This window comes from Lagenorhynchus albirostris, chromosome 18, assembly GCF_949774975.1.
Source record: "Lagenorhynchus albirostris chromosome 18, mLagAlb1.1, whole genome shotgun sequence".
Taxonomy (NCBI): Eukaryota; Metazoa; Chordata; class Mammalia; order Artiodactyla; family Delphinidae; genus Lagenorhynchus; species Lagenorhynchus albirostris.
This window is the reverse complement of record NC_083112.1, coordinates 21549924-21564469: the sequence shown is the minus strand read 5'-3', so window position 1 is coordinate 21564469 and position 14546 is coordinate 21549924. Positions and strand designations below refer to the sequence as shown.

Genomic DNA, 14546 nt, shown 5'->3' with positions numbered 1-14546 from the left:
TCCGCTTGCTAGTTAAAGGTACCCTGTTCTCTTCTGGTTGAAAACCATCTCTTTCTTGTGTGAAATGTGGAAAGTTCTTCTCTGAAATTTGATTTCATGTTTACTCATGAATAGCAGCTACTCACAAAAGTTGTTCACTTTTAAATAAATTATAAGTTTGCCTCTGAGCGCATAAACGTCCTACAGGTTTACTTTATCTTGTGTCTCAAGAGAAGCAAGTGGGACTGAATGAGCTGACTGTTGATCAGGTCGCAGACCTGAGAGGAGGGAACGGGCCCTGTTTCTGGCCGTCCCCCTGCCTAGATCTATTTCCAGCTTACCACCTAAGCAGGTACATGATGGATTCAGCACTTACCTCAGGGCACTTAATAACGTGCCAGTATTTATCCAGAAAAGAGAGGAACAATACCCCTTACTCTGAAATCTCCCCAGAACTTTTCCGGTTATTTAAAACCTCTCCCCTCCCCCAACTTTGGGGAGGATGAAGGAGAGGGGGGACCAGCCCACGTGGTTGCCTCCCCTGCCTTCTTTCTCCTCTGCCTCACCTCTCAGAACCCAACAGGATTTGTTTTTCCTTCCCTGCCTGCCCGGCAGGGATTTCGCCCACGTCATATTCCCTTCCTTTCCAAATTCCCTGTTCCGCTTCCCTGCGGGCGTAATGGCAGAGGGGCTGTAGTGAAAGAATCACTACCGGGGCAATAGGAGGAGTTAATTGAAAAGTACCTCCCTTTCCTCACACATCAGCCAATGGTCATCTCTTTCCTTGTTGTGTCCCTTGCAGGGCAGGGTTGTGTTTGCCTTGGGGACCATTGTATCTATCCCCAGCACCTAGCATGATGCTGTGTAACAAATCACCTGGGATGGAGCCCCCTAAAATAACACATATTTATTAGACCACAGTTTCTGTATCTTGGGAGACCTGATGTGGCATAGCTGGGTCCTCTGCTCCGGGTTTCGCAAAGCTGCGATCAGGTGTCAGTGCCAGGAGATGGAGTCTCACCTGAGGCTCCAAGTGCTCTTCCAGCCTTACCTGGTTGCTGGCAAAATTCTCCTTGCAGTTATAGAACTCATGATGGCTGCTTCAAGGCCAGCAGGAGAACCTTACACTCTCAAGAGTTTCATCTGATTCAGATCCACCCAGGTAATTTCCCTTTTGATTAACTCAAAATCAACTGATGGGCAAAATCCCTTAACCTTCGGCATAAGTACACAACCCCATCACAGGAGTGACACACGTCATATTCACAGATCCTGCCCACCTTCAAAAGGAGGGATTATACAAGGCCATTGGGTGGTCATCTTAAAATTCTGTGTACCACATCCCCCCAAAATATATGTCTCTGATTGTGCACCAGATATTCTATACCGTTTCTGTGTCTGGCCCACATTGGCTTCTTTTTCTTCCCTGCCTCTTCACTTCTCCTCATCTATTTATGATCTTTTATCAGCAATGCCCTTTTCATCTGCCTTTGTGTTGATAGACCCATTTTTATCACATGGAAACTCCATATTACATATTAAAGTCCCTCCTTTGTAGTATAGCACACATAATACATAAGCAATCATCCCACCACAACTTCACAGCACGCCAGGCATAAATCCAAGGCAGAAGACGTTTGTCTGTATATTTTCATAATTCACTTTAGGCTTTAATTTCAGTGAGGCAATAGAAGAAAGATATGAAGACATTGATCTTGTGGCTGGCATCTTCGTCATTCGCTTCGTGTTAACAATTCCCAGTGAAATTCAAGCCCCTCTCTCTGCACTTCAGCTGCTGTTCTCTAGTCTGCTGAGAGCACTCAAAACAAGTTACCTGCAGCCTTATGAATATCCAGCTCATTCTGCCCTACTTCTCCTGAGACACAAAACAAAACAAACCTTTAGGGTATTATGTGCTCAGAGACAGACTTCTAATTTACTCAAAAGTGAACCTCTTTTGAGAGCAGCTGCTATTCATGAGTAAACATGAAATCCAATTTCAGAGAGGAACTCTTTACATTTCACCCAAATAAACCTTTTAATTGTGACTTTCTTAAAGTCAGGCAAAATGGTAAAGGGACCTCCCGAACGTAGCTAGATTGTCCAAAGGAAGATTTTACTGAGGAGATATGAACATTTGGAACCACAAAGCCTGTTTGCCTCACCCCCTAAACCTGCTCCCTATAAATATTCCATCCCATTGATTCTCCTTCCACCATCCAACTTGATTCATTGAAATGGAAAGAGGGAACAGCATGTACAAAACATGGAGACATGGAAGAACCTTTCATTGGTGGAAATAAAAGCAGTTAATCACACCTTGAGGTCAGGGGAAATAGTGGGTGTTAGGACTTGAAAGATAGCCGGGTCATGATCATTCAGGACCTTCTGTTAAGGAGTTTGTGTTCTTCCCAGAGATGCTCTGAATGGAGTGCCCTCTGATGGTTGAATGGTGTCCCACCCGCAAAAGACTTGTCTACATCCTAACCCCTGGAATCTGTGAATGTTACCTTATTTGCTGTTGTAATTGATTTAAGTATCTTGAGATGAGGTCATGCTGGGTCATCCAAGTGGGCCCTAAATTCAATGACAAATGTGCTTAAAAGGGACAGAAGAGAAGGCCAGCGTGAAGATGGAGGCAGAGACTGGTGTAATGTGACCCCAAGCCAAGGAAGCCAGTAACCACCAGAAAGCGGAAGAGGCAAGGAAGGGAGTCTCCCCCAGAACCTCCGGGGAAGCGTTCAACCTGCCAACGTCTTGATTTCGGTCATCTGGCCTCCAGAATTGTGGCAGAATACATTTCTGTGACTGCAGCCCTAGGGATCAGACTCACCCTTTCACACCCCGGTCTTTATGGAGATCTGCTGTCCATCTTTCAAACTCAGCTCAGGTGCTGTGCTCTCTGGAAAGACTCCCCTGACCAGCCCAGGTAGAGGCAGGCCCTCCCTGCTCTCAGGTGGCCCCTACTTCCCCAGTGGCTCTCACACTTCCCAGGTTGTTCCTCCCATTGCTCCTTGTTGCATTTTCTGGTGACGCCCAGCTGTCCCTGGCCATCTCTTCTGCACAGGTGCACAACACCTAAACCCTTCTGGGACCGTCTACAAGGATTCCCAGACCCCTTTCCAGAGGTGTGACTAAAACCTTGGGACTCAGTCTTACATATGTGATCCCCTGCCCCTTCACTTACTCACATGGGTTTTGAAGGGAGGGCAAAGCAGATTTAGATGTGTTCCCTAGAACAGTACCAAGAGCAAGCCTGCAGATAGGTTTCTTATCCATCGGTGGCAACCTTTCCTCACCTTCTTCCACTCTTGCCATCAGAGATTGGCTCTCCTGGCTTCTCTTCACTGTGTTGAAACGACTCATGAAAGCTGTGCAGCTGCCTTCCTGGGACAAAGGCCAGAACTCATCAACTCACAAAACCTCTAATAAAGAGGTTAAATACATATTCTGAGGCACAACTAACACAAAAAAGAAGGGAATTTATGAACTCTAGGAAATGGTACATTCACTTCCAAAATCCTTTCTACTTACCCTGCGTCCGGGGTTTACCTCTCCGTCCTTCCCCTGCGCAGGCTTTCTTGTCACTAGCTTCGGGGGCCTTCCTCTCAGAATCCCCATCCCACCTGCCACCTTCAAATTCTCCCCTCTGGAACACAGAAGCTTCCGTTCTGGCTCAGGGCTTACTTTGAAATGCAAGCTCAGCAAAGGCAGAAGCCCATCCTCCTGAGGGAGTTTCTCACCTGAACATCCCGGGGGAGAATTATCCCTCGCCCCATGCAGCGCATCGTGCATCTCAGCCCAGCATACACAGTGCTTTCCTTGATAGGTCAAGTGAAAAGAAATTCTGTCCATCTTCTGAAACACATATAACTTTTATAATCAGAAAAAAACTTTATGCAAAAATTAGATAACATGTGTGCAACTGTAGTGTATATCATACCCAGGCTGAAATAATTGTGAAGGCGTGCCCTGACTATTGATAGAATTATGGTATCAGGAAATCTTTTAGGAAGTTTGCCAGGATCTATCAGTGGTTGAATATGCTTCCTCTTATATCTGGAAATCCTCCCCCCTGAGGCTCTATGCCATAGAAGAATCTCTCAGAAGAGTATCTAGATATACATTCAAGGTGCTGGTGTAATAACAAACACCAGAGAGAGATTGTTTATGGATAAATAAGAAAATAGTTAAATAAATGGCAGTACATTCACACAAGAATGCCCAGGATGTATATATTCTGACCTGAAAGGATGTTTATGGCACATTGATAAATGTTTATTCTTCACCTGTGTCAGGGTTGTGAATTCGCTCACACAGCACTCAGATGTATGAACAGAATGTTAGGTCATCGTATCCCATAACAAATCTGCTCTTACGAACTCACATCATTTGGGGTAGCAAGGGTAAAAAGTTAGTCCAGCGCCACAGTCTTAATCCAGTCCCATGATCTCAATAACCACTTGAGTTACCTCCTCTCTGCTTGGATAACTTAGGCAAACACTCTGGCCTAGTTCTGTCCAAGAGGAGGTCTGGCTCTACGGGGAGGAGTATGGTTTGGGGGGACTCCTGGCACTGGGGGAAAAGGGGCCTGGCCTCTTGCTCACTCTCATAGGGTCTCACAGAGCGTCTGCTGAGTGTGGTTTGTCCAGTCCTAATCCCTGGATCCTTTGCAGGCATCACACTCTCCCCTTCCCTCCAACCTGTACCCCAGCTGCTGTCAGAGTCATCTTTTTGAGAATGCAAATCTCATCAGGTCACTCCTTTGTATAGCAAACCTTAACACCTCCTCATCATCCTTAGGAGAAAGACATGAGCCTAAAGCCCATCTGGGAGCCTCTGCACGTATCACGCCTTACTTTCCCCCCTGCCTCACACTGTACAAGCCAAACCCCCACCCTTGACCCTTCTTTCAGTTCCTTGAACACAGAAGCCTTTTGTACCTGCCGTCCTCCTGTATCCCCTTCCCCTTGTTAATTCCTATTCTTCCTCCAGATCCTTTCCTCAGCTTCACTTTCTTTGATCTCCTTCATGTCCACAGTATACCTCTCTTCAAAGCACAGTTGTAACTATTTATGACACGTATCACCGTTGTAACTTTATTTGTGACACATACGGTGCCTGAACCATATCAGATGCTGGATAAATATTAATTTCTCCTTCTCCTTCCTGATTTATAATTTAGGCCCATATACCAGGTTGGTGTTCCCCAAGAGAATGCTTGTTATCCTGCCAGCTATTTCTCACTGGAGATTAATAAGTTGAAATTTGAGTTTATAAAGCAGTTGGCAAATTTTGGTTATAATGAATCAGCCCTCCAAAGCCCAGCAGCATATGACACCTCAGGGCTGTCTTAGTTTTCTGGGGCCATTGTGGCAAATGGAGACAAACTTGGAAAACTTAGAACAACAGAAATTTATTCTCTCACAGTTCTGGGAGACCAGAAGTCCAAAATCAAGGTGTCCCCAGGGCATGCTTTTTCTGTAGGCTCTAAGGGAGGATCCTTCCTTGCTGTTTCCTAACTTCTGGGAGATCTGCCAGCCGTCCTTGGTACTCCTTGGCTTGAAGACACATCACAACAATCTCTGCCTCCATCATCACATGGCTTTTGCTCAGTGTGTCTGCGTCCAAATTTCCTCTTCCAGTAATGATATCAGTCATTGGATTAGGGCCCACGCTAATCCAGAAAGACCTCACTTTAATCTGATTAATTACATCTGCAAAGACCTTACTTCCAAATAAGGTCACCTTCTGAGGTTCTGGGTGAATATAAATTTGGGGGGACACTATTCAACCTAGTACAAAGATCCATAAGTCATCATTAATTATGTCTCATTTTTCGACTTTTTAACATGCTTACAACCAAAGGAGTAGTAAACAAACGATTCCTTTCTCTAGGTAATAAAGTCATAGAATAAATCTCAAAGCAAACTGAAGTCTCCTCTAAAAGTAATAGCCATAGCATTTGCTGGCATGAAAGGTTTGTGAAACATTGTTCAGTGTTTGTTCTCCCGTGTCATAGCTGTCAGTTCACTCCCACTACGCCAGGTCCATAAATATAATGTTGCTCCATTGTGTTCCGTTAACTTATCTGGTCTCACCTACTGCCAGTATGATATGAAAAATAAAACGCTGAAAGAAAAAAATTGAAAAATAAGTCAAAAGAAGAAATATCTTCAGACTACAGACTTTTCTTCCTTTGTGTGAGTTGAATATTCATTATCCAATTCCTTGTGGTTTGAGTTTTCCCCTTGTCTGCTTTAGATGTAATTTCTTATAGCAAGTATATTTGTATTTAATACTTTATATTTGATCAATGATTAGTTGGGTTTTTTTTTTTTTCACAAAACCCTGGGACTAGGTACTCTCTTATTTGCTTTGCAAAAGAGAAAATCAAAGCATGGAGAGGTGATCTACCTGAACAGCCAGGTCCTGAGTCACCTGTCCTGGTCCACAGCAGTGAGGACTCTCACTGCTGCCATAGGAATGACTTCTGATCCCTTGGAACTTCAGCCAAATATTTCTTCTTGACAGACTCCCAAGGTCAACATTAAAGGTTAGTGCTTTCTTACCATACTGTTTCTTACCATTCAACCTTATGGACTCTTCAGGATGAAAGAGAGTTAGAGGACACAGCAACCAGTTACAAATGTCTGATTCTGGACTGAGTCTTGGTATGGACAAATGAACTCTAAAGGGCATTTCTGGAATAATTATGGGAAACTGAATATGGACTGGGTGTTAGATAATATTAAGGAACTATTATTAATTTTAAGATGCTGATGTTACTTCAGCCACCTAGGAAAGTAAGAAATGTTTTTAAACTTTTAGCAATGCATACTCAAATAAAGCAATTATTTTTAAGCAACATTTTGAACTAGAAAGTTCGAAGAATCAAATTGTTAACAACAGTTATTTACAGTGAAGGGGTTGGAAAAGAGGCAATTTTTATTTCTACTTGAAAGACTTCTCTGAATTCTTTGCAATGCACATGTAATATGTATATTTAAAACTATTCCATCAAGAAACAGATAAATCCAAAATTGAGAGACATTTAAAAACTAATTGGCTTGTGTACGTCAAAAATATTAGGGATAGGGCTTCCCTGGTGGCGCAGTGGTTGAGAGTCCGCCTGCCGATGCAGGGGACACGGGTTCGTGCCCTGGTCCGGGAGGATCCCACATGCTGCGGGGCGGCTGGGCCCTTGAGCCATGGCCGCTGAGCCTGCGCATCCGGAGCCTGTGCTCCGCAAAGGGAGAGAGGCCACAACAGTGAGAGGCCCGCGTACCACAAAAAAAATATATATATATATATTATTAAGGATAAGACAAAACCTGAAAAACTGTTCCAGTTAAGGAAGACTAAATTGGCTTTGAGAACTAAATGCAATTTGTGAGTCTGAATTGCATCTTGGACCAGAAAAAAGATTATTTTTATTTTTTCTATAAATAACATTATTGGAACAGTAGACAAAGCATAAAGTCTGTAGACTAGAGGATAGAATGTTAAGTTGCAGATTTTGATTATTGTACTGTAGTTATGTAAGTGAATGTTCTTGTTCTTAGAAAATATATACTGAGGGTTGTCATGTCTGAAGCTTACTCTTAAATGGTTCAGAAGGAAAAAAAAATAGTGTGTGTGTGTTTGTGTGTGTATGGAGAGAAAAAGAGAAGATAAAGCAAATGTGGTAAAATGTTAACAAGTGGGGAATCTGAAAAGTAAACAAGAGTTCTTTGTACAATTCTTGCAACTTTCCATAATTAAAAGTTCCCGTAAGGTCTTCCCTGGTGGCGCAGTGGTTGAGAGTCCGCCTGCCGATGCAGGGGACACGGGTTCGTGCCCCGGTCCGGGAGGATCCCACATGCTGCGGGGCGGCTGGGCCCTTGAGCCATGGCCGCTGAGCCTGCGCATCCGGAGCCTGTGCTCCGCAAAGGGAGAGGCCACAACAGTGAGAGGCCCGCGTACCACAAAAAAAATATATATATATATATTATTAAGGATAAGACAAAACCTGAAAAACTGTTCCAGTTAAGGAAGACTAAATTGGCTTTGAGAACTAAATGCAATTTGTGAGTCTGAATTGCATCTTGGACCAGAAAAAAGATTATTTTTATTTTTTCTATAAATAACATTATTGGAACAGTAGACAAAGCATAAAGTCTGTAGACTAGAGGATAGAATGTTAAGTTGCAGATTTTGATTATTGTACTGTAGTTATGTAAGTGAATGTTCTTGTTCTTAGAAAATATATACTGAGGGTTGTCATGTCTGAAGCTTACTCTTAAATGGTTCAGAAGGAAAAAAAAATAGTGTGTGTGTGTTTGTGTGTGTATGGAGAGAAAAAGAGAAGATAAAGCAAATGTGGTAAAATGTTAACAAGTGGGGAATCTGAAAAGTAAACAAGAGTTCTTTGTACAATTCTTGCAACTTTCCATAATTAAAAGTTCCCGTAAGGTCTTCCCTGGTGGCGCAGTGGTTGAGAGTCCGCCTGCCGATGCAGGGGACACGGGTTCGTGCCCCGGTCCGGGAAGATCCCACATGCTGCGGAGCGGCTGGGCCCATGAGCCATGGCCGCTGAGCCTGCGAGTCCGGAGCCTGTGCTCTGCAACAGGACAGGCCACAACAATGAGAGGCCCGCATACCGCAAAAAAAAAAGTTCCCGTAGTATCCCTTCTTTACCTTCAGAAGAGATTGGAAAAGTTGCTTCCTCATCTGCTAATAGAAATAAATAATAGTACTTATCTCTTGTTCATGTGATGATTAAATTAGATAATGTAGGTAAAGGGCTTATCATATCGCAAGACAAAAAGTGAACTATCAACTTCCAAAATAGTTGAGAATAGAATCCTCTCTGGCTAGTTTAAGTACAACCAGATTTATTGAGGGGGATAAAGAACTCACAGAACTGTTGACAAAGACCAAACAAAAATTTTAAAAACTCAAAAACGTAGACTCACAAACCAAAACCATACTCACCGAAGAACTGCCAAGTCTGCCAAGATGGCTGCTGCCCCTGCCACTACCAGGAAGCTGTCCACTCGGGAAGCCACAAGCACAGCTGTCGTCTGACGATGCAACATCTGTCATCACCCAAAACAGCCAAGAGATGACTCAGAGCCTGATTCTCTCTCCATAGCCTTCATTCCAAGTCAACATTTCAGTTGTGCATCCTATCAGGGAAGCCTGAAATATATCTGGAGCCTAACTGCAAAGGATTCTGGGAATGTAGTTTCTCGGGTGATATGGTGCAGACAGCCAGGCCAGCAGGTGATTGGAATGGGTGTGGAGAGTCAGTATCTGCAACAGTCCACAACTGTAGCTACTCAACCTCTGAACTTTCTCATATTTAAATTTCTCAGTAACAGACTATCTGCTTAACCTAAGTCACTCCCCTTCTCCCTAAGATGGGAAGCCAAAGCCACATGAGTCCCTGCATCTGTTTTTTCTTTTTTTGAATTTTTGAAATTTATTTTATTTATTTTTTATACAACAGGTTCTTATTAGTTATCCATTTTATACATATTAGTGTATATATGTCATATTAGTGTATATATGTCAATCCCAATCTCCCAATTCATCCCACCACCACCACCCCACCCCTGCCACTTTCCCCCCTTGGTGTCCATACGTTTGCTCTCTACATCTGTGTCTCTATTTCTGCCCTTCAAACCGGTTCATCTGTACCATTTTTCCAGGTTCCACATATATGTGTTAATATACGATATTTGTTTTTCTCTTTCTGACTGACTTCACTCTGTATGACAGTCTCTAGATCCATCCACATCTCTACAAATGACCCAATTTCATTTCTTTTTATGGCTGAGTAATATTCCACTGTATATATGTACCACATCTGCTTTATCCATTTGTCTGTCGATGGGCATTTAGGTTGCTTCCATGACCTGGCTATTGTAAATAGTGCTGCAATGAACATTGTGGTACCTGACTCTTTTTGAATTATGGTTTTATCTGGGTATATGCCCAGTAGTGGGATTGCTGGGTCTTATGGTAATTCTATTTTTAGTTTTTTAAGGAACCTCCATACTGTTCTCCATAGTGGCTGTATCAATTTCCATTCCCACCAACAGTGCAAGAGGGTTCCCTTTCCTCCACACCCTCTCTAGCATTTGTTGTTTGTAGATTTTCTGATGATGCCCATTCTAACTGGTGTGAGGTGATACCTCACTGTAGTTTTGATTTGCATTTCTCTAATAATTAGTGATGTTGAGCAGCTTTTCACGTGCTTCTTGGCCATCTGTATGTCTGCTTTGGAGAAATGTCTGTTTAGGTCTTCTGCCCATATTTGGATTGGGTTGTTTGTTTTTTTAATATTGAGCTGCATAAGCTGTTTATATATTTTGGAGAGTAATCCTTTGTTGATTCGTTTGCAAATATTTTCTCCCATTCTAACGGTTGTCTTTTTGTTTTGTTTGTGTTTCCTTTGCTTTGCAAAAGCTTTGAAGTTTCATTAGGTCCCATTTGTTTATTTTTGTTTTTATTTCCATGACTCTAGGAGGTGGCTCAAAAAAGATCTTGCTGTGATTTATGTCAAAGAGTGTTCTTCCTCTGTTTTCCTCTAAGAGTTTTATAGTGTCCGGTCTTATATTTAGGTCTCTAATCCATTTTGAGTTTATTTTTGTGTATGGTGTTAGGGAGTGTTCTAATTTCATTCTTTTACATGTAGCCGTCCAGTTTTCCCAACACCACTTATTGAAGAGACTGCCTTTTCTCCATTGTACATCCTTGCCTCCTTTGTCATAGATTTGAATCTGAATGAGGTCCTTGCCGGGTCGAGTAATCTTGGTTGTAGGTTCTTCCCTTTCATCACTTTAAATATATCACACCACTCCTTTCTGGCTTGTAGAGTTTCTACTGAGAAATCAGCTGTTAACCTTATTGGAGTTCCCTTGTGTGTTATTTGTCATTTTTCCCTTGTTGCTTTCAATAATTTTTCTTTGTTTTTAATTTCTGTCAATTTGATTACTATGTGTCTTGGTGTGTTTCTCCTTGGGTTTATCCTGCCTGAGACTCTTTGTGCTTCCTGAACTTGGGTGGCTATTTCCTTTCCCATGTTAGGGAAGTTTTTGACTGTAATCGCTTCAAATATTTTCTCAAGTACTTTCTCTCTCTCTTCTCCTTCTGGAACCCCTATAATGTGAATGTGTCTGCGTTTAATGTTGTCCCAGAGGTCTCTTAGGCTGTCTTAATTTCTTTTCATTCTTTTTTCTTTATTTTGTTCCACAGCAGTGAATTCCACCATTCTGTCTTCCAGGTCACTTATCCGTTCTTCTGCCTCAGTTATTCTGCTATTAATTCCTTCTAGTGTGTATCTTTCATTTCAGTTATTGTATTGTTCACCTCTGTTTGTTCTTTAATTCTTCTAGATGTTTGTTCTTTAATTCTTCTAGGTCTTTGTTAAACATTTCCTGCATCTTCTTGATCTTTGCCTCCATTCTTTTTCCGAGGTCCTGGATCATCTTCACTATCATTATTCTGAATTCTTTTTCTGGAAGGTTGCCTGTCTCCACTTCATTTAGTTGTTTTTCTGGGGATTTTTCTTGTTCCCTCATCTGGTACAAAGTTCTCTGCCTTTTCACTTTGTCTATCTTTCTGTGAATGTGGTTTTCCTTCCACAGGGTGCAGAATTGTAGTTCTTCTTGCTTCTACTGTCTGCCCTCTCCCTACATCTATTTCTAAGGGAATTTTATTCTTCTAGATTAATCACATTCTGTCTTAATATCCTGTAATCTGTGGACTAAATTAAAATTTAACTAGAACCAAAACACATATAAAATAATAAGGAAAACTGGTTAAGGGAGAAGGAGTGCGGCAGGGCAGGGGAGGAAAAACCATGTTAATACATATAAAAATAAATACCTAACAGATAGAGTTAACAGATACACAAATTGGATAAATGCTTAGTGGCCAAACATTAAAACAAATACTTTGACAAAGGTCAGACCAAAGCTAAATATTACCATCATAGGACTTCTGGGTTTTAACAAGAAATCTCAAATATTATCAAAATGTTTAAATTAGTATTATAAATTTTAGAGGCCTACTTAAAAGTTTTAAAATTTTTTATTGGAGTATAATTGCTTTACAATAATGTGTTAGTTTCTACTGTACAGCAAAGTGAATCAGCTATATATATACATATATCCCCTCTTTTTTGGATTTCCTTCCCATTTACGTCACCACAGAGCATTGAATAGAGTTCCTAGTGCTCTACAGTAGGTTTTCATTAGTTATCTATTGTATACATAGTATCAATTGTGTATATATGTCAATCCCAATCTCCCAATTCATCCCACCCCTCCCCCAAAGTTTTTATAGTGCAGAACATTCTCAGCCACTGGCTTCCTCTTGTGGTCACCATACTGCACATTAGGAATGCTAAATCATCACTTGCTTTCAGCTGAAGTTGGAAGAGTAGCAAGACTTTTGTTTCTAGCTCTGCCAACAGTCTTTGGCTGGTGGGGATGGTACCACTACAGTAGAAAGCTTTCCTTCTTCTCTAATCATAATTGACTAAAGTAAAGACTGATTTTCAACTACTGGCCTTGAAGATTGGTAAATCATGACAATGCACTTTCTCTGAAGCACCTCACACACTGAAGCCCTGTGCGCTGCTTGGAAGTGCTTTCTGCATATTTTCAGAGATAGACATAAGATTGGAGTAGTGATTTGTGCTCTTCCATTTCTAGCGTTTTAGCATGATTTTCAGCTTCAGACAATCACTTATGAAAGTTCTGTCCTCAAATCTTGAAAGTAGAAATTTTTCAGGGAACAATATGATTCATTTGACTAGAGAGAACAAAACATGTTTTGGAGACTTCAGTGTTCTCCACCCACTTTCTTCTCTTCTTCATACCTTTTCTATTCTTCATCATGCCTGGATCACAAATTATTGTCATGATCCACGTGATTTTGGAGGGTTTTTTTTGCCCGTGAAATGTTGAGGTGGCAGAGTTGATATTCTACTTTAAAATTAAAATTCAGCATCACAAAATATGAAGAAATCTCTAATGGGACTTAAAAACAAACAAACAAAAAACCCTAAGGCCTAAACTTCATTAATATTTGGTTGGCCAAAAAGTTCGTTCGGGTTTGTCTGTAAGATTGGACCCCAAAACCCGAACGAACTTTTTGGCCAACCCAATACCAAAAAAATTACTGTGTTACCGGCCAGAGCCAGAACCGAATTCAGGTTTGGCTGCTTGCCACTCAGAAGGCCAATACTTGAGAGACAAGTGTTGGTTAAAAAGGAAAAGTTGTTTTATTCGGGAAGATGACAAACTAGTGTTCCCAAAACCATCCCCTTTGTTAGAGGACAAAGGTTTTAAATGGGAGTTTCAGTGGTGTACAGGCAGGGGGGCTACCTGTAGAACAGCACAGCTAGCTCTGGTAATCATCTCAAAACTAGTTGTGTGGTGGTCTGGTTAGTGTCATGTTAATGGCTTTATGCACAATTAATCTTCTACTCCAAGGTCAGTTTGCTCCCATTTCCTTGAAGCCAGTTCCTGGAATTGTGCAAGCCACAGATTCAGTACTGCTCGAGACGGAGCAGCTTATGTCATGGCTCCAGTCTGGTCATCATACAGTTAGCTTTTTGCCTCTGGTGGCAATGTTAGTATCTGCAAGACAACTCAGGAATGTGCATCAGACACTGTTATCTATGTCCTTTAGGGAGAAACTAAAGATTCTGTGACAGCTATATGGCTGATCTGTTGTTTACATTGTTACCAGTTCTCCTGGCCCAACTGCTATCTTTTGTTACTGTATGTTCACATTCTTCCAGTCCTTAACTCTTGAGCTAGCCTTTTGTGACTCATGGGAGGCCTGGGAGACTAAAGCTTTTCTACAAACAAGAGGCAGGTGGAGGATATGGTAGTGGAGGGGGGTGGGGGCAGGTCTGTCTGGGGAAGTTTCCATAGGGTCCTGCTCCGTTACAATGTAAATTCTTGGGGACGTCCCTGGTGGTCCAGTGGCTAAGACTCTGTGCTTCCAATGCGGGGGGCCCGGATTCAATCCCTGGTCAGGGAACTAGGTCCCATATGCCGCAACTAAGAGGTCGCATGCCACAACTAAAAGATCCCGCATGCTGCAACTAAGACCCAGCGCAGCCAAATAAATAAATAAATAAGCAGATAAATATTTAAAAAAATTCTTAAAGGAAACACATTTGCCCACTATTATGCTTCAGCCCATTGTAGAAGAGGAACATAAGAAAAAGGGAGTAAAGAACACAGCCAGAAGACAGAAGACAATGAGGCAGACACGGGAGTGGTAGCTGGTCAAACATCCATCCCTGGGGAACTAGATTTGGGGAAGCACGAGGTGCTGAGCTTGCACTTTGCATACTTAAATTTTGAGTCCTGAGTACCTTGTTTACCTGACCCTAGATTGGTACTTCTGAGTTTCCATTAGTATGCTTGCAGCAAGGATGCAAGTTGTGAGACAGTGGTCTTCTATGAGTCTTGTTGCAGTGGGGCAAGATGACCCTACAGCAGAGGCTGCAGATGTATTACTGGAAAAGAAAGTGGAGTAAAGGACAGAGATTCAGG

General features: G+C 42.0%; 1 long non-coding RNA gene across 1 annotated transcript in view; it reads left to right on the top strand.

Moving 5' to 3' along the window:
• Window positions 1-6349: 6349 nt before the first annotated feature.
• Window positions 6350-14546, top strand: part of LOC132508818 (uncharacterized) — a 28230-nt gene continuing 20033 nt past the window's right edge. The window contains exon 1 of the long non-coding RNA XR_009536783.1: window positions 6350-6535. This is a non-coding gene — a long non-coding RNA (uncharacterized LOC132508818). The remainder of the gene's footprint in view (window positions 6536-14546) is intronic.